Source organism: Haliotis asinina, chromosome 3 (genome assembly GCF_037392515.1).
Source record: "Haliotis asinina isolate JCU_RB_2024 chromosome 3, JCU_Hal_asi_v2, whole genome shotgun sequence".
Classification (NCBI taxonomy): Eukaryota; Metazoa; Mollusca; class Gastropoda; order Lepetellida; family Haliotidae; genus Haliotis; species Haliotis asinina.
This window is the reverse complement of record NC_090282.1, coordinates 38,648,462-38,675,405: the sequence shown is the minus strand read 5'-3', so window position 1 is coordinate 38,675,405 and position 26,944 is coordinate 38,648,462. Positions and strand designations below refer to the sequence as shown.

At 40.4% G+C, this 26,944-nt stretch overlaps 2 long non-coding RNA genes across 2 annotated transcripts; both read left to right on the top strand.

The window, feature by feature from the left end:
• Positions 1 to 10,329: 10,329 nt before the first annotated feature.
• Positions 10,330 to 16,542, top strand: LOC137277966 (uncharacterized). Its single transcript, XR_010956636.1, has 2 exons — positions 10,330 to 10,524; positions 12,514 to 16,542. It is a non-coding gene; the product is annotated as an uncharacterized lncRNA (long non-coding RNA).
• Positions 16,543 to 22,450: 5,908 nt separating this feature from the next.
• Positions 22,451 to 26,306, top strand: LOC137276815 (uncharacterized). Its single transcript, XR_010956583.1, has 2 exons — positions 22,451 to 22,603; positions 24,639 to 26,306. It is a non-coding gene; the product is annotated as an uncharacterized lncRNA (long non-coding RNA).
• The last annotated feature ends 638 nt before the right edge of the window (positions 26,307 to 26,944 follow it).

Here is a 26,944-nt window from a genome sequence, read left to right as displayed (position 1 = left end):
TATTTTTTTTGTAACAAGTTTTCCGTTCTTGCAAGCATACATAAATACATGTTTCGCTTCACTGAAACCACGATCCCTTGGTTTTGTTATTTTGTGTTTTTCGGCACAAAATAATCTATAAAACACTAGCAGCTCAGAAAACGCCACTTCTTTCCTTCCCGGGCTATTTAAACCCGGAAATCTTGTACTGTGGGCTAAGGTCGGACACTTTATGTGCGCTAAGGACGTTTCTGCATAACGATGAGGGTGTCACAGTCATCTACACTCTTAAAAAGGTTTGGGAACCTGAACTTCTAATTTGGACATGAAGCATAAGTGTAAACAAACTCTTCAAAGACGGGCATCATATGAACGCACCGCCATTTCTCTTTATCACAACACCTCTACACAACACATGGGATGCGGGTGGAAAGTAGCCCCATACACGTACATGTCATTCTTGATTTTCGTCTTGTAGCCCTGTGTTTGTTTCCTGTCGGTTTTTTTCTGTTTGAAAATGAACATCGTGCACCTGCAAAGTCATTAGACACCTTTCATCGTTTCAGAGCGATTACTGTACAAATAATTGGGATTGCCCGAAGTGCAACTGGTGATGCACGATCAAACATTCACTTACTCTAATATATCATCCAAATCCTTCAATCGTAAATTAAAAATGAAGTTCCCCTACTATTTACTAGGGGTGGTGGGGTAGCCTTGTGATTAAAGCCTCCGCTCGCCACACTGAAGACCCGGGTTAGATTGCCCACATGGGCACAATGTGTGAAGCCTATTTCTGGTGCCCCCCACCGTGATATTGTTGAGATACTGCTTGAAGCGTCGTAAAACAAACTCGCTCACACTCACACAACTCGTCCGCAAAGTGATTCATGGTCTTTTTCCTCTCTATTTTCCTAAGTACACATTTTATTACTTTCAAGGATGGTACTGATAAACAGCGAATTCAGTAGGTCAAAAAAATTAACAATATATTTTCACGTTGTAAAAGACAACCTTGTTGGTCCAGAAAGAAGTCAGACTAAAACCCGCTCCGTCTTTCAATAAGGCAGAAGGCACCTGACGTATTCTTGGCACTCAGAGAAAAATATAAATTGTGACTCATTGGGATGGCACTATAAATCAGCGTTACCACGGGCCTGTGAAAACCACAACACTCAAATCTGCAATCATCGTAAACGTTATACCCCACCCCACCGAGTAGACGACCGGATAAGATCCAGACCGCTGCCATACAACTGGAATAGTGCGTCGTAAACCTAAACTCATTCACTAATTCATCTCACAAAGTAATACCTCCAGTTGTCTCGCACATGTGTCCAGAATGACCTCCTTGCTTGCATCTCATGCTTGTGGTAATGGCGCAACTAACGGGATCGGGTAGTCACTCAATTGATACATGTCATCGTTTCTCATAGTAGGTGAGATCGATGCTCATAATGTTGATCATAAGATTGTCCGGTCAATATAGCTGGAATATTGTTGAGTGCGGCGTCAAACAACACATCAACCAACAAACCAATCTCATCTTCCATGGAAACGAGGCATGTGTTAACATCGTTGAGGAATTATAATTGCTCTTCCTTATGAAAGAAATGTTATATGACTCAGCTAAAGTTTTCCTCTAAATCAACAATGGGAGAAGCGGGAGTTAGGAAGTAAGCTGCTTCCGCAAGGCGTCACAAGTTTGTGCCACAGAAATAGCGCTTTCCTGACAGTCAAGTTGTATGAACATGTCAAACACTGTTTCTCTTCTAATCAGTCACGCAGTCACCAAACCACATTATTTGCCCTAGGTATTGTCTGGCACTCCCGGCAATGCCGAGGCCTTAGATGAAGCAAGTCTAGATTTTTTCTGGTTACAAATCTTACTTGGGCTACTTTTCCATTCAAATCGGTCTATATGTTACTATACAAATCATATATATTCACTAAGCGTTAGCTAGTCCAGCTCTGTTCGTATGCAACGGCAGGCAGCGCAGTTTATTTAGCATTGTTTCGACTTGTCGCGGATTTCTGTGGAACGACTAAGGGAGGGTGGGATTTTTCAGGGGCTTTGAAGCAGAATAACGGTCGCGTCGTGGTCGTCGTCGAGGTGGCGCCCATTAACCGGCGATAAGAACAATTGTCACCTCGGGGCTTCATATTCATGTCACCTTGAAGGGTCACTGACCTTCATATATCATCAGTACCTTGACCTGTGATGAATGTGAGGGGTGGTGGGGTAGCTAATTGTTGAAGGCGGTCGCTCATCATGCCGAAGATCCAGGTTCGATTCCAGTCATGGGCACAATATGTTCATTTTTAGTGTCCCTGGACGTGATATTCTACAGTATAGCTAAAAGCGGCGTAAAACCAAATTCATTCACTCACAGACACAAGACATAATGAACAGTTTTGGGAGCCCAAAGTGTAAGTCTTAAATAGGCAGAACAAACTGGTTATAACGGGGATATCGTTACTTGAACGCCACTCACTGCTGAGTCTCTCGTTAGAGCGTCACTATCAACTGAAAAACGGAATGCGTGCTTGAATGTTGTGTATCGTCGAACTCAGCAATGATCTAGCTATATGTACAAAAATACCTGTCTAAAATAGTCTGACAGTGATCAACAGCTTGAACATCGGTCAGCACAGCTCGCACACGATCACATTCCAGTTACCATCCATTCCAGTTACTTGTCTTTTATGACAATCGAACGGTTTACCATGGGGTGTACCATAAAATAAACAAATAAGGGAACACCAGTTCATCGCAGTGTTTCTTTGTTTATTCTCAGATTTTCACCAGTGGTCCTTTCACAATACAAAGCTTGCGAATAAACCTTGAAAAGAATTAAGATGAGGTGAAATGGAGTTTGAGGTCGCACTTATGAATATTGTTCGTGTCTGCTTGTACTATCCCAGACTTGTACTATAAATCTGGTTTTATGGTGTTAGCTCACTGTGTCACACTTAAACATGAAATCTCCACTCAGACACATTACACTAGCTGACTCCGAGACGACCAGTCCTTTTTTTTACCTTTTTTTTTATGCGGAGACCCAGGCAAGGAACAACAAGTACGTAAACATCTTTCAGCGGCCTTTGGTAAGACGCGCCTGGGGATCGAACAAGCGATCTTCGGCTCTTGGGGCAGACGCTCTTACCGCTACACCACACTCAGTATGTGGTGCTAAACAACACGTATAGCATGGAAAACACATGTGCAGCCCTTTAATAGCAAAAGCTGTGTTTAATGTGACATTTGTGTATCCAAATAAGCAATCTATCATTTGGCGTGTTCCACGAGTTTGTTTTGTGATTTTTAGTAATTAAAATGAATCGCTCCATGCATGACCAGAAAAGGCAGTGAATGATTTGGGTTGTTGGTTAACGCCGTGTTCTGGGTTGTTGCTTAACGCCGTCCTCACAAATGTTTTAGGTATATGACGGCGGTCTAATCGTGTATACACCAGACCAACCACTGATCAACAGTATGAACATCGATCTATTCAGTTAAGATACAATGACGTGTCAAATACGTCAGCAGGATGGACAGTCCGAACCCGTTGGTTACCACTTACCACAAGCATGGTTACTGAAGATCAATTCTAATCCAGATCTTCACGGGTCTGCAATGACTGACGTCAAAGAGTTGGCATAAATTGAGGTGGATGAACCATGTCAGCAGGCCTAACCACCCGATTCCATTAAAATGCACTTTGTTGACCTGTTTCAGTCAAAACAGGCCAGTACGAGGAACCAGCGTACAACAAAGGAAAACGAACTCCCCAACAGGACACAGGCATATGTAATCCAAGGTCAGTCCTTGCAAACAGGATTTCCATGACGCCGATGGGTATGTGCGCCTATCAGTCATCATTGTTATCATCATCTTTATCATCATCATCATCTTTATCATCATCATCTTTATCATCATCATCATCATCATTTCTACGCCACCCACGTTCGGTGGAAATGACGTCATATGACACAAACAATGCACTGAAGCTAAAAGTTTACAGTTTCGATGTTGTTGGGGGTTTTTCAGAAAAAATGGCATTTGCATAAGAAACCGCATACAATTACAATTCTTGTCTGGTTTACAGTGTGAGAACCGGACTGGTTTAAGATCCGAGAAGGAAGAAAATATGAGTGCAAACGGAAATGTTATATTCATGTTCCCACCAACTACGAATTGATACTAAATGTGCAGTAACAAAAGATTTTACCATTTGTGTTATTTTCAATTGATGATGTTTCTAATTAATAATCATATCCAAAAACACGACTTATACTAGCGCAAAGCTATTACTCAAAGAATACTTGTATATGTTTAAGTTTTGGAAACATGATATAACTTGATATTTTTTAAAATTCTTGTTAACTGTTGTGAAAATTTAGCACAAAATTAACTACAGACATGATAACGGTTATATGCCCGCCAGCATATTAATTTCTTACCACATTGCCCACAGAAAAGTGTGCGATGGGTTGCCTAGTGACGCCCCCGACGTCGAGGTTTCCTTGTTTGCAAGTCACGCTGAAGAGCTGGGTTCGATTCTCCATTTGGACACTATGTGTAGAACCCATTTCTGGTGTCCGCCGTCTGAAATTGCTAAAAACGGCGGAAAACAAATTAATTCACTCCACTGAAAAAAGATTATTTCATCACGAGTCTGTACTGAGATGTTCCCTACAAATGCCTCGCTACCTGGTTACACGGAATAGTTCAGTCTCTTCCTGAATTTTATTTAAGGCATTATAATGTCCTCTTTCATCCCACTGATTAATAAAACCTTTACAAATGTTACGAAACTGATCAGATGAGTTTTTGTGATAGAGAACTATCCAAGATTTTTCTAATGACTTAAATGACTTAAAACCACACAGGGAATTTCAAGGCATAGATGGGGCTCTTGAGGACGCGTTCATCATGAAGACACGTTCATCGTGAGATTATTTTCATCATATAACAGCAGCACACAGTTCCATTTGTTATAACAATGCGTCGGCCAGTACACGCACTCATAGACTAGTATCCCTTGCATGCAAAAACAAAATCCTGATTACTTGGATTGATTTGGATTACATGATTGTCTATACAGATTAATAATTTGACATAAGGTTGCCGATAACATCGGTCCCTGTTAACCGTAGGGACGGTGGGATAGCCTTATGGTTCATGTGTCCGCTCGTCAGGCTGACGAAAGGCGATTTATACCCCGCAAGGGCATATTGTACGATGCTCTTATTCTGGTATACCCCACCGAGATAATGCTGGGATGTTGCTAAAAGCGACGTAAAACAACGCTCATTCACTCACTCACTCATACTAGTTTGTCGTATTTACTGCACGTAATGCGTGCAGTTTTCCTTAATAACACGAAACGAAACAAGTATTTCTCATTCCCGAGCCTACTGAAACAATATCAATTAAAATATACCAGTGTACAGAACAAATATGCAAGAAACATTTTGCGTGTTTGTGGTAAGTAGAAGTCCTCTAAAATCTATCTTATTTATTACAGTGTATAAAAATGCAATTTGGAACTATTTTGTTTTGGAGACACCCTCTTCCAGACGACTTCATACATAATGCAAAGGGTTTAAGCTAAATACTGAATAGTCACACAAGTGTCAGCTCCCAATATATTGTAAACAGTGCCAGCTTGAATATCAGGACACAATGTTTGTCAAAGATCAAAGCGGGGTGGTCCTTAAAAACAGACCCTGTCTAAATCTAAACCAAGCAATCCAAATCCTTGGCTGTTCATTATGACGGGAATGCATTCCGTACCATTCTGTATATATGCTATCCAAGAGAGAAACTCATAGACGAGAAATCCGTTGTGAAAATGTATTTACAAACATGTATTACTCGGCCACAACCAGACTTTAGTGCCTGATATTTACACCAGTTTTGAAGAAGGTAATATCTATACAACCAAGTGGATACCTTTTCGCTGAACGCAAGGGTGATGACGTTGCACACCCCCGACGTCGGGTTTGCTGGCTCTCAGACCAGTGTCTTTCAACCTGTTCTGTTCAGTTTCACCGGATATCCTTTGAAGTTCAGGCACCCTGGCTGCTGTGCTCTCTCCTGTGGCAGTACGATCATGCAACTGTAGTACCCGGGTGTACCGATCTTGGGTTGCAGTGGTAACTCGAGGTCTGTCTGTACGGTGACGGTCATTTGTTATACCTGTTTGGTTGCAACGAGCTGCAGGTCATCTTGCTCAATCTAATATTCTGACGCCTGGCAGCAGAAGATTGATATTCTCCAGTCTGTCAATGGCGATGTTCCTTGTCGCAGAGTCAAGACGTGATTCAGTGATTTGACCTTGAAACTCCCTGAAATCGAAAGCCAATTTTTGAAAGTAATCTGGATTGTTATTGTGATACAGTGATTGCTCTTTGTTGCATAATTTCATTTGTGTAAAATGGTGTTATCAACAATTTTGTTACATATTTTGACGATTGTGTGAACACAATAGATAAATTTAATTACTTGATTTTTTAAAATACCAAGCGCATAGGCGTTTTTTTTATTATTTTTTTTATTTGATAGTATCTTTTATATGATAGTTTCTGAGGACACACCATTATCCAAGAGATACCAAATGGCATATCGTTTCCATTTTCTGCAATTATTTTACAAATATTATACCCCAAAGTGTTGTGATGACTCATATCTGGTGGACTATATTACCCACATATGTAATACTTTGTATCTGGCTTGGCTAGTGATCCCTTCGCAATAAAATGGAAACTTTACAGACATTAGACATCGAGAATATAGTTAGACTCACTACCTTTTGACATTACCTTGTAGCGTACTGAAAGATTTAAAGTGAAAGGTATATATTAAAAACATTTTTTGCCATTCTACTCTGAGTGAGTCAGTTTCCATTTACACATCATTTAGCAGTATTCCAAGAGGGAGGCACCAGAAATGGGCTTTACACATTGAACCCATGCGGGGTACTAAGCTACCCCATTGCCCCATTTTGCCAAACGCATGAACCACGTTTCGCTCGCACCGTTCAAGAGGTTATACAATGAGACACGTTGAAACAGTACTTCTGCTCTACCAACCAGGTACATGTACACACAAACATCAAAGAAAAATAATACATTGCAGTAAAGTAAGGTTATTACGAACGGGTTTATAACGAACTGGTGGCTATATTAAACTTTTGTTTTATCCGACCACATACTGTATACTGTACCATTACGAAATGAGATTGGCGGTACCTTTGAGTTGTTTTTTCGTGTAGTTGACTGTAGTGACAGGCGCGCTCAACAATGTATCTTGCACGGGTCTGTTTAACTGAAGGCTGTCCTTCCCTGAACACATACTACAGCCATGTTGTACAACAAAATTTGAGGGCTATTTTCTGAGAACATGCGACATTATTATTTGTCACCTAGGTTGCTACCTGTATAGTTGTTCCTCTCATCTGCTGAAAATTCACGCTTACATCTCGTGACACAATTACGGTGTCAAATTCAGTGCAGCTTCACACAGTGTCGGTTCACTCTCACTTAGCCAGAGTCTAACCAATAAGGTCTTGTTAAAACAACATTGCACTATAACTCTGTGAGAGATGTGAGGTAGGCAATTAGCATTAGCCACCGAAGCGTGAGTCTTTGTTTATAGTTATAGTCTATATCTACAATGTGATACGATGTAAGATGTGTGAAAGTGTGTGCGCGTTTGTTTGCAATGGTTTATTCCTGCTTTGCCACCACACTGAAGCAGATTAAAACTAATCTTGTTTTTACAAGCAGAAGGGACATGTCATAAAGTGAACTCTAATTAAAGGTGCCTCTGAAGTCAACAGGGGTGAGGTGAGCTCAGGTATGTTCAGGGTGTATGGCGAAGTCAACACTTTTGATTGTACTGTCACTAATTGACATGTATTTATTGTTATTTATTTTAATTTTCAAAAGGCGGTATAAATTGTCTCTGCTCTTTTATTCCACCATTGCAAAATGGCAAATGTACAGGTGAACTTGGAGCTGGTCCCTAACAAGCATGGTGGTCAGAATCGTGTGTACCAAGGAAACAAATTCAGAGATAAGAGACGCAGAAACACCAGCATTCATTGGCCGCCGCCATATAGCTGGAATACTGCTGAGTGCGGCGTAAAACTAAACTCACTCACTCATTCCCAGCATTCATTGGAGATGTTGCGTAGCTACATGCCTAGCTATAATCAACACTGTTGATGGTCTCATCACAACCAACAGAGATCTGCACAATCATCCAGCAAACCAGAAAAGTTGTCATAGAGAAGTTCTTTGCCAGTCTGAAGAACCTCTTGTCTATGCCCTATTACCAGACAAAAAGCAGACAACTTACCATCGCTTCATCACAATTCTCAAGCAGAAAGCAACAGAACTTCACCGTTACCTAAGGCCTTCCTTGGTTGTGACTGACTTCAAAATAGCGGCCCAGAACGCCGCCAGAGACATCTTCTGATGTGACTTGAAGGCCTGCTTGTTCCAATTTCCCGTAATGTACAACGCTTTTGACTGCAGACTGACTTTGCAAACTAACTGACTTTGAATCGCCTAGGTAGACGTCCGTGCACCTTGCCCCACACCAGATTGAATGACATTGAAGAAATATATCGCCACCACATATCTAAATGTTGAGATGACCCATACCTAACCCTATTGTTCAACCACTTACCACACCTGACTGCACAACCTAATTTAAACAATAGGTGATGGCAAACCATATATTTGTGTCTGAAACATTGTTCAAACAAGTAAGAAGCTTTATATTAATACCTCTCCAGACACATTAACATTTATGCGACTTGCATTTCATAGTATGATTACAAAAGTACATGATATCATAAATAACATTAAGCATAAAATGTACATGGATATAAACATTCATACAGCGGAATACTTTGGTTCTGCAACGAGCCAGCTGAAAAAGGACGACTGATTAAACATTATGTAATGTTATCATTGAATTCACCTGGTGATCGTATATTTTGAAACCAGAGGCCTAAACGTTTGTGCTCGGAATGATAATTATTTTTTAATAAATAATCTTGAAATAGTTTAAATCATGTCACTAATATGAATTTGTTAAAATCCCAAAGAATTCTAATAAATGCCATATCAATGTGTCTTACTTTGATACATCCTCCCCCAAATCTCATATAATACTATATCAGTGTACAGACAGACAGACTAGTTTACTTATGTGTAACGTGATTGTACGTCACAAATGGTAGTGGTAAAAGAACATAGTAAAATACAAACACCAGACCAGATGGCCAGTGAGAGACGCACAAGGCACTAGGCAGTAAGTGCATAAAATGTATAAAATCTAAAATTAAAACATAAAGTGATAGGACACACACCAATGTGATACTGATTATACACAGAAATGGATTACTGTTCGGGACAATTCTGAGTAGATATATACCAGGTTTCAGATATCGTTAAATGCCTTGTAATCCTCGGCAGCAATTATGCTTGCCATGTAATTAATTTTCTAGCCGCCCTTATTCGTGACATCATCCAAGTAAATCCCAGTGAGTTAATACTTGAATACTTCCTGACATATCTATGTAGAGTGGTGGGTACTAAATATCCACCTATGGTGATGAACTAAACCTGAATTATCACAGTAGAGAGGTGGGTGGTGAATACTTTTGAATTACTTTTTTATTATGAAAGTAGAGGTGGATACTATATAACCATGTAAGGCGATAAATAGATACCCAGCGTCCACATACAACATACCACGACATACATTCTCTTCCCACAGAGGTTACTTGTCATACTTTCATAACCTCTGTGAGAAGAGAATGCTCCATATACTGAATTATCAAAATATGTAGACAGTGGGTGCTAAATAACATAAAATGTATTGTGATGAATAAATCCTAAATAATCAAAGCAGAAGAGTTGATACTAAATATCCATTTAAAGTCATAAATAGATCACCAAAGTTATAAGCTATAACCTGACAGGTAACTTCACAACAACAAAAAACACAACATGATGAATTATCAGAGTAGGAAGGTGGGTACTAAATAGCCATAGTGATGAATGAATTTTGAATAGCAATGTTTGGTATGGTGCTTAATGAATCCTGAATTATCAAGTAGAATGGGAGGTACTAAATATATATTTGAACTGATAAATAGACCTCCAAAGGCATATGTTACAACTGTTGGACAACCTTAAATATACCACGACCTTCTGAATTATCAAAGAAGAAAGGTGATTACAAGTATCCATGTGAGGTGAAAAATAGACCCCGGCGTTCTACCCGATGGGTAACAATGCATCACGTGACGTGCAGGCTACGAGACGAACGCCAGACCAACAGGTCCGACAACCAGCTTGGTCGTTAGTTGCTTAATTGCCGGTCAACAGAGAAGCGACGTGACCAGATAAGGCCAGTGGACAAAGGACGGCCGTTTACCGGTCTTAAACCTTTTGACCGACACATGTTATTGTGGACATCATATATAAACCTCCTCTCCCCTATTGTGTCTCTGTGTGCAGGTGAGTAAGATTGAAACCTATTGGAAAAACATCACGGAGCACAGTTTTAGGGTCGGTGAGTCGTTTTACGGTCAATCAATGGATGTTATGCTTAATTTAAAGGTTTGTCCTCACTGTATATGTAAATCTTTGATGACGATGTATGTGTGCCGTATGTCGCCCCGAAATCCGTTCAACCGAGGAGGCAACAGAACTGTACATACACTGTAAACAGAAATACCTATGTTCGTACCCTATGTATTGGAAAGAAATAGCGCAGAACGAAAGCTTAGTCATTGACATGTAGCCTTAAAAAAATATTTGCTGTGGAACATCGTGACAGTGGTGTGATGGTGCGGAGAAATATCGAATGCCATACTTGCATATTCAAATTGTTGCTGTATGTAGCCGTTGTGCATAAAAAGGACATGTTCCCCGGGGTAACAAGATCTGTCAGTGAATACCCCCAGGTGGCGCGGAGTTCAACAAGGTGATGGGGATACCATGTAAGGAGGACTCGTGTAGAAGCAAGGTGTGAACGGTGGAGTGGCTATTTTGCCACACGTCTAACAAGGACACAGGTATCGACTTATTCAAGTGTCCGACTATAGCCTTAAGACTCAGCAGGTGTGTAGATGTAGTGTCTTGGGTGACAGGTGAGGGGTGGGGGTGGGGGTGGGGGGAAGGGTGAGGGTAGGGGGCATGAGGTGTTAAGCGGATATGTGTTTGTTGTTTATACATATGTGTAGGAAGTATGTGTGTGTGCTGTATTTATGTATATATATCAAAAGGCACGTCTTTGTGTGTTCATGTTGAGGTGTGTGTGTGTGTGTGTGTGTGTGTGTGTGTTGTATATACGTAAGGGAATGTGCCTCCTTGAGCCCCTGTTAAGGAAGAACATATATATAATAAGGATGCTCCACGAATATGATATAAATGTATTATCTCTCATAATCCGAATGTGATATCTGGACTACACTGTAAGTTATACACTTCCTCGTATGTTTTCTCAAGAGGTTTGTCATTGAAATGTGCGTGTACAAATAGGTGAGACATGTGGGTTATTCCTTTCTGGCGGAGTCTCGTCTATGTATATTTTTTGTAATTCAATGCGTTGTCAACAGTGCTTTGCTGCATTGCACAACTCTATGTATGCATGATCACGCTGTATCCATTATTCAACTCGTAAGTGAACCTGTCTATATGGGGTGTCATGTTTATTGATATACTGAATGATATCAGCGTGGCCACCGTAGCTCAAGGGGCGGCGGGGTAGCCTATTGGTTAAAGCGGGCTGAAGACCCGGGTTCGATTCTTCACATGGGTAATTTGTGTGAAGCCCATGTCTGGTGTCTAAATAAATAAATACAAAGTCCGTAATATATACTAAACTGATTTGTAATCGGATTTTAGTTCAAATAAACTCACCAGGTACGTACCAAGCCAAAATACTACGTTCAAGCGGTATCTCCCATACGGGCCTATAAACTGAGAAAATCTCAACGCAATATGACGTAATGGTGTTTTGATGGGGTTGCGCCTAAGCAGGGTTCTCCAAAGCCTTTTTAGCGCACAGACTATGGCAGATCTAAGTCAGTTTTACCACCCAAGTACCGCTAAGACCGCTTAGTGGAACAAAAACCTGTATAGCGACTTATTGACAGTCTCATTGCGTCACTGAGGAGTTAGTAAATTGTACATATGCCCCCTGGGTTCAAAATAAGACCTCAATAGAGTTTTAACGGTTTTATTTCGATTACATAACAGGAAAACGTTGCAGGTGTTTTGGGCTAGAGGAGGGGTTGGGGTTTGGCTTAAGATATTGATGGTTCGGATTACCACGTGGCCATGTAGAAGACGAATGATTTGTTTAAGTAGCATTCTGCAAATTTTGTCATCCCTATACCACCAACTTCCAGAATGCCACTCAAACAAGTTAACATGATGTATAAATGCACATTACACACATGTATAAGACATGAATATAATTATAGGACCATTGTTTTCCAGAATGGTTGACGGCTATTTTGGAGGGGTGTCCACGGCAATCCTAGTTGCCATCTTCATGTTAGGATGTATGTTCTGGGGGCTGCTGAGAAGATGCGGTGTTTGGAAGGATGGTAAATGGACAAGAAGAGACTGGAGGAACCGCTCCCCTCCACAAGTTCCTCGATACCCAGCGGGATGTCCTGAAACAAGTCACGTATACCAACAGAATGTGCATTGTGAGTCGTTTCCGGCTGTAACGGGAAATAGGCAAGATTTCAACTCTGGAGACATTTCGATGCCACGAAATCCCGCCGCGTACTTCGACCATGCAAATTCTGGCAATGTGTTTATTATATCACAAAATGTCCTCCCGTCTCCTCCGCCCTATACGCGATCGGCAGCGCCTGACCCACCCCCACCTTACGCGCCGTGAACTGCATGGACATGTGCAACTGGGTTCTTTTAAAGAGATATCTCATTGACTGAATAGTCCATTTTCCGATCGATTGATCCGGAATGGGCATCAAGACCCTTTTGATGAACATGATCGACTGGTGTCTGGTATTAAGCAGGTGTGGTCATAGCTGTGTTAGAATATACAGAATGATGTAAGTGGTGGTACTTCCTTTTTTTCACACTATACCAGAGACCATTTATGGTCTCTGACTATACGAAGAATCAGTGTCTACCGATAAAGTGTGACTCTCTGGTAATTCAGGAGCTTAATTGGATTCCATTACCAATGCTTTAATTGGTATATCAAATTCAAGTTGTCACAACAGCTGATTGTGCAACTTAATCTGACACCTGTTTCGTTCCTTTGTGGACCCGCCTGTTTGGTGCATTGTTAACAGCGAGGCGTGACTTGGATGGGATACTGACAGTGACACGAAACAATACTCACCTGCGAATTGTTCAATCGAGTGCCAATAGCGTTTTTTCACACATGCCCACAGGCAGCATAGTGGTGGGGAAAATAGTGTCAATATTTGTTTTGTAAGACGCTTGTCGTGTATGTACGTGTACACGCTAATCGTGTGACCCAGTCTCGTCTATTTCACCTCAGTCATAAACCTGTCTGACACTTATCCCTTACAGAAGTAAGTCACGGTGTCAGTCAGGATGTACTGGGTGCATTTGTTCTAGGTACGAGCGCCGTATTAACTGCTTGGTGTATGTCACTTCCTTGTAAATAATTTTACTCTCTCAATAACATCGGACAAAATTAGTTCAAAGCCAGGTGAAACGGCAGAAGTACAATCATTCATTTATGTACTCTTTATGAAAATTTCTGCCGTTCAGGGCAGTGAGTGAGTTGTTTGATTTACGCCGTTGTCAGCAAAATTTTAATGATGTCATTACCATCTGATACCACATAAAGTGGATAATACGTATAGTAGGCAAAGACAGCAGGTATGACCAGGCACAATACTGTGCGATCCCCAATCTACAATTGATATCACATATTTATGTATGTGTGCGCGTGTTCGTGCGCGCGGGTGTTTGTGTGTGTGTGTTTTGTCTGTGTGAGTAGAGGTGGGTTACGTTCCCGTTGAAGGTCGAAGTGCCAGTTCAAGGTTATAGCGTTAACATAAGTTACCATCGCCGTTTAGGAGGTCATAATCTTGATATCATCATCTAGGGCCCTTTTCACAAAACACTCGTAAGCCTAAGATCTCGTAAGTTTTCTCGTAGCCATTGTACCTCCTATAATGTAACACAGGAGCTACTGATGCTACGAGAAAAGTAGGCTTGCGCGAGTTTTGTGAAACGGGGCCCTGAAAGATAACATCATTGTGTAAACAGTCATGACGTTAACATATTCAGGTGGCTTTCAGTGTGTTCGTTCCTAATGTAAACACAGTGCCATATACCTCATTTACTCAAGTATAGATGTATTAACCCTTGCCATATACACGTATGATGTGAAATATTTAATCAGGGTCCCGCACATGATTCGTTAATACTTGTGTACGCGAATAATTTTATGGTACAATGTACGGTCTATCGTGTACGCCAATGATTATATGGTACAATGTACGGTCTTTCATATACAACTTATGTGTTTTGTTAATATTGTTATATAATGTGCCAAAGGCACTGGTGATTCGTTGTTGTCTTACCTCACACATAAATGTCGCTGTATGAGTGGCGCAAAGCTCTTCTATCATTTACCCCGTATACAGGCGAGGTGCATTGCAATATAGACCCGCTGCCAATAGCAGTAATGTTCATTCGGTACTTCGTGGTAGTTACTTTTTAGCTCGAATAATATTAAATAATGCTTGATGCACGGAAACAACCGATGTTTTGCAAATGGAAATCGATGGAAGGGAGATAAATCTAAATCTGTTTTTCTTGTGTCGTCTGCAAAATGTAGCGATGGCTACGAAAACATTTGACTGTCTTCCCAGTAAATAAATTTCAAAATGTAGTCCCTATGAACTACATCGCAACGATTTTAGTAAGACAACACCTTCGAGAAAAAACAGCACGATGCAAGATTCGAATCGTTTGATTCACACAGATTGGCTTAAGTCTACGATCCGATACCCATGCTTCAAACAGTTCAAAATTGACATTGAGGTGTTCGGTAAGATAAATAAGTTGTTCGCTGGACCCCCGAGCACCATGGGTTGAGGTACCCTCTATGTTTGTTTATGTTCCCCCTTTGTTTGTGTTCCCTTCAGGCTCGGGGAACATTGAGGTGTTCGGTAAGATAAATAAGTTGTTCGCTGGACCCCCGAGCACCATGGGTTGAGGTACCCTCTATGTTTGTTTATGTTCCCCCTTTGTTTGTGTTCCCTTCAGACTCGGGGAACATAAACACACACCGTGGGTACCTCAACCCACGGTGCCTGGGGGACCTGTGAACAATTTACAATATCTTATGGATACGTGTGGGTACATCGGAAAGCGTGCAATTATCTGCTAGTAATGCTTTCAAATCCCAGAATGTCTCAGGTTAATACCTCAGGGGCCTGCATCCCTTGTTGTTAGTCTCAACAAAGTGATAGCCATTGTAGGCTTATATCAGTTCGGGAGATCATCCCACACTTAGTCTATATATCGCCTTTTCACCCCAAATGACTTTAAACATATGCGTGAATTAATCACGTAGCTGGAAATCTCATTCAGATTCTGAATAAAGATACGCATTTTCTCATCACAGATGCACGTTTAAGACATAGTGGCTGGTTTACAGAGATGCTGCATGTATGTAATCCAAGATATGGTCTCTGCTTGTATACCACAGGTTTTAAATAACTTCTTGTTAAAGTGTCACGATGTTAGGGGGTTACGTCCCTTTGGTATGGAGGACGTTACGTCCATTGAATCGGATCCCAGATTCGTCGATTCGTCGTGTTTATATTTATGGGTTGGTGGCGCTGAGCCTGTGTTTGTGGACTTCTCCAAATGTTCATCAGTTAGGGTCGTCCTCTAATTTCCTGCTGACGCATCGTCATATGTGACCGAACGTGGAGCGTTCATCCAGAACCATTCAGTCAACAAACAATACATAGAGAGTCTCTCACGCGTGCTATATGTAGGCATGGGCTTAATTGACATATCACTTGAAGAAGCTTCACCAGCTAACGAGAAATAACCTCATAACCGATACCTCAGATTGAGCACATAATTACACGAACAGTGCAATCGATATTATATTGTCCGTTCTTAATTATTAGTTTTGTTTCTTCACATCAAATCCACGCTGCAAAATATTATGTTGTGGTGTAATTGTACCCTAGGTCACATGGTATAACCATAGCATCTCTGTGATCAACGCGTGATGGTCGGCATGGAAACATACCGTCATGTCGGAAAAGAATTCGCGCGCTGTATAAACGGGACCGTTAACTTTGTAAATATGGCGTTGTGCATAAACATTGACGTTATTTCATTTTACATTGTTATGTGATGTATAGTTCGTTTACATACTAATGTCATGATGAAATATGTCCTTTCAGCCACTATACAAACACCAGTTAACGATATTCTTTAAGATATATTGTTTTATTTTACACGAATAAAACTTGTTAAATGATATTGTTTTGCTTCTTCGAGAGCCTCAAACAAAGACACATGAATATACTTTAAGTAGCGAAAAATGAGAACAATTATGTTTTAATGCTTAACATTCGCAATGTCGGGAACAAATAGCCATATGCTAGTAATATGTTCATAATCGATGACGTTAGCTTTTGAAAACCAGTGATTGATACTATGATCTTAACGTATGACGTTAGCCTTGAAAACCAGTGATTGATAGTATGCTCACAACCTATAACATTTGCCAGTCTATTTCACTGAATAACCCTGTTCAGTCATTTCTCATAGTTCCGGGGCCTATTCAGTCATCAAATCCCTGAAATTATGAATCATCCTAAGCTGTAAGTTGGTTGTTGGTTGATGTGTTTAACGCCGTACTTGGCAATAGTCCAGCCATATGGTGGCGGTCTGTAAGTGATCGAATCTGGACTACACAAGCCCGTGATCGAAATCATGAGCATCGAACTACAAAACTGGGACACGATGACATATGCCCGCCAAGTCAGCGAGCCCGACCACACAATCACAGTAGTCGCCTTCTACGACAAGCATCGGTTGCCGACAGAGGGGTAGCTACCGTTATGAAAAAAGACAGGGCTTACACATGATTTTCGGTAGAGGCCACCAATTCTAATCAGAAACTTCACGGGTTCATATATCAACATATAAACACCCAATCCTCACTGTCTCCTTCTTCGACAAGCTAGGGCCTGCACCACTGCATACATACAATCTATACCGCATATGTAAATCCGGATTTAAACACAACTAAACATAATGGACACAGATATAGCATTCCCTTTCCGAGACCTTGAGGTTCCTGGCATAATCACAGTGACGGAAACAACAGATTACTCTGTGAGTGACAAATGTCCTTTACCGGATGTTGACGCATTACCACACAGTACTTCCGGCTGATGATCGTGCGTAATATCAGTTATACTGGTAAATACTGACAGGTCACATGCACTAAGGACTCGTGACACCTTGACCTTTGTATTCTTTGACCTATGTAGATCCACTATCGTATATGTTGTAACTAACCCTGAATGTCACAAAAGCAAAAGTGTGTTTCGTATGAAGCTTATAACGGAATGTTGGTGTCCGGATCGCTGGTGTTGTTGATGCCATTCTCCTTCCACGGAAGTTGCACTTGTATCTTCTTAGATAACCTCTGTTCTCATACGATCAATTTCACGGTCCTTGTAAAATCCCCTCGCCGCCAAAAATTGCAGCCGAATTATCTCCCATTTTGCTATCCACTTGATCATGTGTTACATGAAAAGCCTTTTGACTGAAAAGCAGAAACTAGCGCAATAGAGAGTGGAGGAATCAATCGAATCGAATCGAATCAATACGTTGATTTAATACTGCTCTAGTATCACTATCATCTTTGTCTATAATGGGAGGTAAAGATGGTGGATTTTCTATTTGGAGGAGAGATGAAAAATGATCTGTCCATTCCTGAGTACTGGTTCCATCTATCATGTGTGATTGTCTCCCCTGTTGCAGCAATTTCCAGAATAATTTAGTGTTTCCTCTTGCATCAATTAATTTCTGTTTATCCTGGTAAGATTGTCTTTTGATAACAAATGCTTTCTTGAATTTAGTGCGTAGCTCCCTGAATAAGTTAAAATCCAAGTTATGATCTCTGTTGCTCCTCAGTGCGTGGTATTTCTCACTCTTTACGTTTTCGTTTTCAGTGTCCCACCAGTGAAGTTGACTAGATAATTTTGGCTTGGGGTAATGATTTGAACTAGAAACGTAAACTCTCTTGTTTATAGATGCTACTCCTTTGTAAACATTAACAAGTAAACATAATGCAGTGTTCACATCTGTTGGTATTAAGTGATAAATTTCATCTTTTTGTAGGTAATATAACTCTTTGAACTTAGATTTAAAGGTTGCACTATTCTCCTCTTTCCAGACATACTGTGACCAGGGGGTTGTATCCTTGCCACTGGATTCACATGTGTCTTGGTTTTATAAGTCGTTGGAACCTTGATGTCTGTAGTCAAACCTACAGAAGACTGGAAAATGGTTTGAGTCATCTTGTGTACCAGTACCAAAGTCCGATATAAACGGATATAGGCTTTGCAAAGTTATCATGTAGTCAACAGTGCTGGCCCCATTATGAGTGATACATGTATATTCACCTTGCATGTCTTGATGACATCTCCCATTCAAAAAATGAATGCCAAATAATTTGCACATTTTGATCAACATCAATATCAACATTTGCTACTGATTATTCAGTTAAAATCAATGGTTTCGTGACTTGAAAAGACCTAAGCCTATTCGACACCATCAACCACACAAGGGCACTGTACGAATACAAAATCACAACATCACTGGCAACAAAGGCCAGAGTAAATTAACATACGAGTGAGTATCTAATGTACAATCACATGTACTCCATATCTAAAACCCTTCCTAGTTAGAATTGGTCATGCTCATGTTGATGTATATTTAGGACGGCTAGGTGGATCGGGTGGTCAGACTCGGTGAACTGTTTGATGCATGCCATGGTGTTCAAATTGCGTACTGCTAAGATCCTCATAAATTTACTTACAGAGTCGTTTCGTAAGGGACTTCCGTGCTACATACGTGCTGGAGCATTGTTGTGGTTTGTATTAAACAACAAACAGACAACTGCTGACGTATAAAGTACTGAGTGAATATAATTTTAAGGCTAACTCTGTAATATTCCAGTTATATGGCGGCGGTCTGTATATAATCAAGTCTGGTCCAGGGCAATCCATTGATCACCAGTATCAGCATCGATCTGCGCACTAACGTGTGTCCACCAAGTCAGACAGTCTGACCACACGATCCCGTCAGTCGCCTCCCACGACAAGCATGGGTTTATGAGAATTAGTTCTACGCTGGATCACGATTGGTCCATAAAGCAGTCATGAGTAGTCCAGTTAGGAAAAGTTACGCCCCCTGGACGTTACAGAAACTTATTATCGTTTGTTCGAATCTAATATCTGGTGATGGTTCTCGGTTATTTCAGCACCACGACCCTGCTTGTGAACCGAACACCTATTAAGAGCATGAAGCATCAACCTGATAACTTTCAGTGATGGGACCATGATACTATAAACGCTGTGTTAAGTCAGTTCACCCGAAACGTCTTCAGACCAAACTTATTCACTAAGCATATACACGTACTGACGATTAAATATACATATAAATGTCAGTGATAACATGTGTTCATTCTTACAAGGGAAACAAGTTGACTGTTTGATTAAAAGAGTAGCTTCCCTTCGATTTGCCGGGATCCGCTGGTTGCTGGTTCGAATCCCAATTCTGTCACATCAATAACCGTGGCCGTATGTTTCATTAAAATGATAGACATCAACTGCTTGCGCCTAGTCTATTTTCCCACCTTTCAAGTGGAGTTTTAAGTCAATTTATGTAGATTGCGACCTAAATACCAAAGTAGGTGTGTGTAAGGTGTGTGTAAGGTGTGTGTGCGTGCGTGCGTGTGTGTGTGCGTGTGCGTGTGCGTGCGTGTGTGTGTGTGTGTGTGTGTGTGTGTGTGTGTGTGTGTGTGTGTGTGTGATATTACTCTCAGTGGCAGGAAAAAGCAATTCACATTCAGATCGGTCACTTAAATAACTTGACCAATTACACATATTACAATCTTGATATTAATATATCTACTCTCATCATGGCACTGCCCAAATTCATCTTCCAAACAAGAGAGGGAATTGGGGTACTTGCTAAAGACATCACCACCCAAATATGCTTGTCGTCAAATATGCTTGTCATAAGAAGCGACTGACGGGAAAAATGTTATGGGTAAAACAGTCGCTTCCTGTTATGAAACATTTTCTATACAAGAATGGTAAACCCTCACACACCTTTTGAGATAACTGACACTGGGTTGTCTGGTCCATATTGGATTATCTGCTGACCGCCGCCATACAACTGGAACGTTACTGAGTACGGCATTAAACAACGGACAAAAACGTTGCTGAAGCCACTAACGCCATGTTGCATATTTTGGTAGGATGTTGTATTCGGTCCGAGAAGTCTGAGTAAGCACACAGAACACTCAATTAATTGAAACCTCCCTTCAACCTGACTTTTCTCACCAATCAACAGCATAGGTAAGCTTAAACACGCCTTCTGACTGTATAATTTATCATGAGATTTAACCAGTCATCCCGTTTGTAAATATATCGGGGTGTATATTAATCACAGCGCTTAATCTGGATCAAAATAAGTGACATAAGACGACTATCCAATTCCACCGAAAATTGTTGTCCGTATCAGAACAGATGTGAAGTAATGTCAAGGGATCGAAAAGTTAAGCCTATATACTTAATGAACGTATGTCGGACGCTTTGTCCACGTGACGTAACAGATTAACCGGTCAGTATGTGATCAGGGCACAGATGTCAAGTGTTGGATGGTTCCACACTGTGCTAGCCATACATCGTAGGGGTACGTAAAGAGCTGAAATATCTTGTCCAGATTTCGATAACTGATAACTATCAGCAGATTCGTAATGCTCCCGATTTCTTAAACCTGCGATAGTGACAATGACTTAAGTGAACAATGTTATCAGGCTTTTGGGCCAAAATTGAAATATTAATGTCTTGTTACTACAAACATTTTAGTTAGAGTGTACTATATACCAGACTAGGTGATGTGTCTGCTGTTTTCTTACCTTCTACCACTTCCTAAAACTTAAGGCAGGCAGTTTCCAAAGACTTATCAGGTAAAGGATTTGTCAGTTTCTCATAATTGACATTACAATTGTAACTATTCTTTTCATACGAAACTTCTTTCCATCATTTGAAACTGTGTTCGTTTGGTGTTTGTTTTAGCATTTCGCAGCACGACCAAGAAACAAAAAACACAATCGGAATCCTGCCACGCCTAAGGGACGTAACTCTGGACAGGGAGTACAGCTACTGAAGTGAGTTGACCAGAAATTGAACAGAAACTGACTGACCAACCCAAGGAAGGACACAGCATGTTTAAGGGTCATCTGGAACAGATTGTCAAAGTTACCAAGAAACAAAGGCAAAATCTATTCTGGTCCTCTGGAACACAGACTGCAAAAACCCATGGCGTGCATTTCAACTACCATCCGTTACACTTCTGAATGTACGTGTGTGTAACGATGCATAATGAACATGAGGTGGGTTATTCAATCAGGTAGGCATATCATAGTTAGAGAAAAATATGGGTTTGTGTGTGCGTGCGTGTGTGTGTGTGTGTGTGTGTGTGTGTGTGTGCGTGCGTGCGTGCATGTGTGTGTATGCTCTGTATGTCTCATTTGTGTGTGTGTTTCTTATTGTATGCGCGAGCGCGAGCGTGTACGTGTGCGTATGCCTGTATTTGTATGGTGAGCCTAGTGTTAAAGCGTTGGCTCGCCATGTCGAATACCCGCCTACCTTGCGGGTTGTAGCATGCGCAGTTGCCTTGAAGCGTGCTCCCAAAACTTAGCAATATGCAAAGACAATAGGAATAACATCCTCTGCCGTGGGCAACCACACAAGAAAACCATGTCTTCATTACTATGTCGAAACGTCGAAGTCAGGAATATCTGCCGAAAATGTGACCCAGTTGTCATATTCTGTGCATCACCCGTTACAAACGCAAATTAAAACATTATTAAGGTGAAGTAAGTACACTTTCTAAATGTTCACCAATGGCAAATACGCCGATGTCAAAGTGAGTGAGTGAGTGAGTTCTTCAATGAAACTGTGTTTCAGAAGGAAGTATTTGTCTCCTTTTTAAGGTTTTGATAACCTCAGCACATCAGCACCGGTTTCACTGAGCGTCCGACATATCTATACACGGCGACACAGAAGGCCCATATTTCATATGTCACACCCGGGTAGTTTCCTTTTGGCGGGTCACATGACTCGAGTGGTCCGAGACTGAAACGTGACTACTTCAGCTTTGTCAACAACATATTTACGCCAGATAAGACTGAATCGGAACATGCCAAGTCGATCACGGGACGTGTGACGCACAAGGAATCTATTTGCATTGTGCCGTGACCGATCATGTAACCTTATGGTTCCATCCATAGGTATGTATACTAATCATGTGTGAGCATTATGAACTCTTGAACATCATATCACAGTGGATTAACCTTTGAATATATTTCATAACAAATATAACAATATTATCGATACACGTGTAGACCAAGAGTCCAGTTTTAACACATTCTGGTTCTTTGATACAAAAAAACCCAACTGAACACGTATGGGATCCTTGACAAAGATTCCAAATTATTACGCACAGGCTCTGACAAAGAATAATATTTTAGCACGTATATGCTGTTTAACAAAGAATACAATTTAATACGTATAGAATCTTTCACAATGTATCAAATTTAACACGTAAATGTATAATTTATTATGCTATTTGACAAATAATCAATTTTGACCACTTTTAGACTCTTTCTCAAAGAATAAAATGTTATCATAATGATTTGTTTCATAGTTACGTAACAACAATTAAGTTTCTGTTTTTAATATAAGTTTTGTGAGTTTAAATAGTCATATTTCACAAAATCTAAATGTAGACATGTGTTTGACAGAACAGGCAAAGACTTTAGAGTCAAAGTTGTCTTAGAAACTGTGTACAGAGGTTTAATGTTCACTGTAAACAGAGCAGAACATCTGCAGTGTCATTTTACCAACAATACACAATTACACAATACCAAGATAGCCAGAGGTAAACCCTTTCCTTAAATACCGTGTTTAGTTAAAACATCTTTGATACAAAGGGTATCACCTGGCCACCAAAAAAAGCAATGTGCCAACTCATATCCAAACTCAATTTAGGTCACCATTGCTTACTGAGGGTCTGTCTTTCTTCAGGTACATGTAAACTAAACTATCATAGTACTTACACCCTGGTCGTTCCAGTCGGGTGGGTTTGTGGTAGGGGATGATTATATATGAGCTTTGTGTTACATTTAATAATTTGAGTTTTCTTTGTTGGGAATTACCGTCCCGTGCTCTTTCGATCAGAGCTTTACGACCATTGAGAGGCTGTAAAAGGTAAAGCATTTGATCTGGGTCGGCATGATTGCAATGTCATATGGGTCACTATGTTCATGTAAGAAAGGTACACGGAAGTGATATTGAGAAAGTCGTATTCAAAGTACACCCGTTATAATGCTAAATTGTAAGAGGCGAGTGGGGGATGTGATAATGATAAGGGTTCCATTCGACACTCAGAAATAAACTTTGAAGGTAATTTTACAGTGTCCCTTGTGATAAGGTACTAGACTGTACTGGAACATTTCTAAAAGTTACGTCAAACCCCACTCACACTCTCACACACCTAACGTAATTGCCTTTGTATTCGATGGACAATGTACTGACGTCAACTTCTGTAATAAGAGGAACAGTTGAGGGTGTTCCGGGTATATTCTTACTCCCTCGACCAGTATGTTCTTCTTGTTACATAAGTAAATTGATATCACTATACACATGTATTTTCCTCTGTATGTGTATCACCTCTAAATACAATTCAAACCTTTTCAAACATTGTTTATGTAGAGTCATATGATAGGCCTGATTTACAATGCCCGCTTGGCGGTGAGGATAATTTGGTGCTTGAATCTGGGTAAATTTCACTGTGAAGTTGTACTGATGTCTGTTTTCATTCATGTCTACTCAACCATGAAGACAATAACTCTAACGAATGATCTAAATGAACACAATAGCATAAGGAATAAACATGGCGGTCCCTACAATTACAGATGTACACTCTGACAGTGCTACGGGTACGAAAACTGTGATTATTCATAGAGGCGTTTAAAGAGCAAAAAAAAAAAGAAGAGAAAAATCTGAGAATTAAAAAAAGACATCCTGGAATATCAGGGAGATGATGAAGACCATATGGCCACTTGGTTGCAGGCATATTCCGACTGTTACATAAAGTTTCAGACCTGGTAAGCGATGGTATGGTTAAAAAGGTAATTATGACATGGCCCCTAAAATTACATCCCTAGATCTCTGTTTAGCGACAGCTAGAGGCAAGATACAATTACTTTGCCCACAATTGTCCCTCACAATAAAAGATTGCAAAAGTTGTTTTTCTGTTTTCAGACCATGGCGAGCACCGCCTATATCATGGGTCTTATTATGACCCTTTTTGCAGTATTCTCAGTCTTTGCCTGCATCGTGTTTTCCATGTTGCGATGCTATAAGAGACGACAACTTCGGAGGAGACGCTCACGTCAGAGGGCTGCAAACAATGTTTATCAACAAAATGTAGTGTGTGATTCACTTCCGAGCACAACCGGATATCCAGTGGATTCAGATCTAATGTCACAAAGCGTGTTTTTTATAAGCTCACCTGGTCTGGTCACGCTCCCTCCCTACTCGGAGACATATAAACCAGAGCCACCACCTCCATATACACCTTGATCTGAGTAAACTGCATGACCTTCACCTTCACGAAATAACGGGGCATCGCCATTGTGGAGGCTTAATTCTACATCGATTTGTGCCTCAAAGAAACAGATGCAAAACATAACAGAAAGCATCGGGATGTGTCTTTCGATAACGTACCCTGTGTTAAGAATCTGTGGTAAGCGCAACCTGTGTTTGGTGGGATTATCAAACTGACGACAATGGAGCAGACGTTTTAACCAGTATTTTGGACGGTGAAATCACAAATGTGGAGAGAATGACTGGAGAATCGTCAACCTAAGTAATGTGGAATCATTATACACAAATAATCACAACAATACCAATCCCTACCTCCTGTCGATACTTAATTAGTTTATTACATATTGACGCCCTGACACAGAATCAACCGTTACAAATGGGCACATCAGAACACTTTATACTGAACATTATTACTGTGTAAGGAGGTGATCTTTCAGTATGACAAGAGTTTCAGTTCTGACAAGAAACTTTTCGAATTGTAAAATTTTACACCACTAGCAACACTGCTTTTACAGAATTGTGTATTTATACACTTTTTCGCCAGTACAATTTTAACAGACTTTCCTTTTGATTAACTGATCTTATGATTGATCTTCATAAATAATTTGCTTTCTCATTTACTCTTAGAATATAAGCCCCGATTTGCGTTTAAGAAAGACCCATGAACACAAATTCAACGCAAAAACGATGTGTTTAACATATATGAGGTGAGAAGAAAAGAAAAATGCTATCTGGAAATCTCTTGCCTAACATGGTCATATGTCGGCGTGAAGAGTGATGGCTGAAAATGTCATAACCTCTCTAACGAAATGGAAATTTGACAGCTTTTGTGTTAGAAAATGGTCTCGTATAATGTACTAGACACACGTGGTATCTGTTATAGTTTTAGTGTATTCGCTGGACACTACATGCCATCAGCCACGTGAGAGTGTCTGTGTTGACGACACTGATGTAGATAGAGTTTGCTTTCTCAAACCCGGTTCTATACACTTTTCACTTTAGTGGCGCTTGTTATATCATATTAATATGAACCTATATGCACCCTATTTGGGTACCAAGGTATTTGTCTTTGGTTCTCTCACCCGAAAGTACCAACAAAGCTTTGTATCTACAAAGCAGCAAACCTTTTTGTTGGGAGTGTTCATGTCCTGTCTGTGCCTTGTTGTCTGACATTGGCGTAAAGTTTGTGTGAGTGTCTAACCATTCCATGCCATAATGTGTGTTCAATGTATCTACAGCTGGTCTGTAAAGAGGATGAAAATATACGTAGATTTAGTAGGACGTAACCAGTTTCGTATGTATAATTAAACCTTATGAACTAATCATCATTAGATGTTGATTTGTGTATTTATTAACGTAATATCAATATGAAAATATATTCTTATGAAGAATATGGGTTGTAGTTCTTGAATCTGATGAACCCCTGAGAAGGTGTATAATATATTTGGCATGTGATCAAACAGTTCACATTCAGTGCAGTTATGGATGCATGTACATGTATATTATTTCGTTTGATTAATTAATACTACATGTATGTGTACTGTAGTAACAAGCAGCTGGAATGAACATAGAATAAGTACCATATGGTACTACAAGATTCTTTATAATCCGTTACGTTTCAGGTTAGAACTGATCTTCGGCAATCCGTGCTTGCTGTAAGAGGCGACTAACGAGATCGGGTCAGGCTCACTAACTCGGTTGACACATACCATCGTATCCAAATTGCGTGGGTCGATGCACATACTGTTGATCACTGGATTGTCTTCTAGGTAGTTTATTATTTACAGACCGCGATATTTACATGTAGCCGGAATAATGCTGAGTGCAGTGGTAAACAACAAGCAATAGAACAAACAAACTTGAATGCGATGAGCTGTTTGGAGACGATACGGTTTTAGTTCAGAAAAATATATTTGTCCCAGCTTTTAGGGGCCAGAATATATCTGTTTCTCAATAGGACA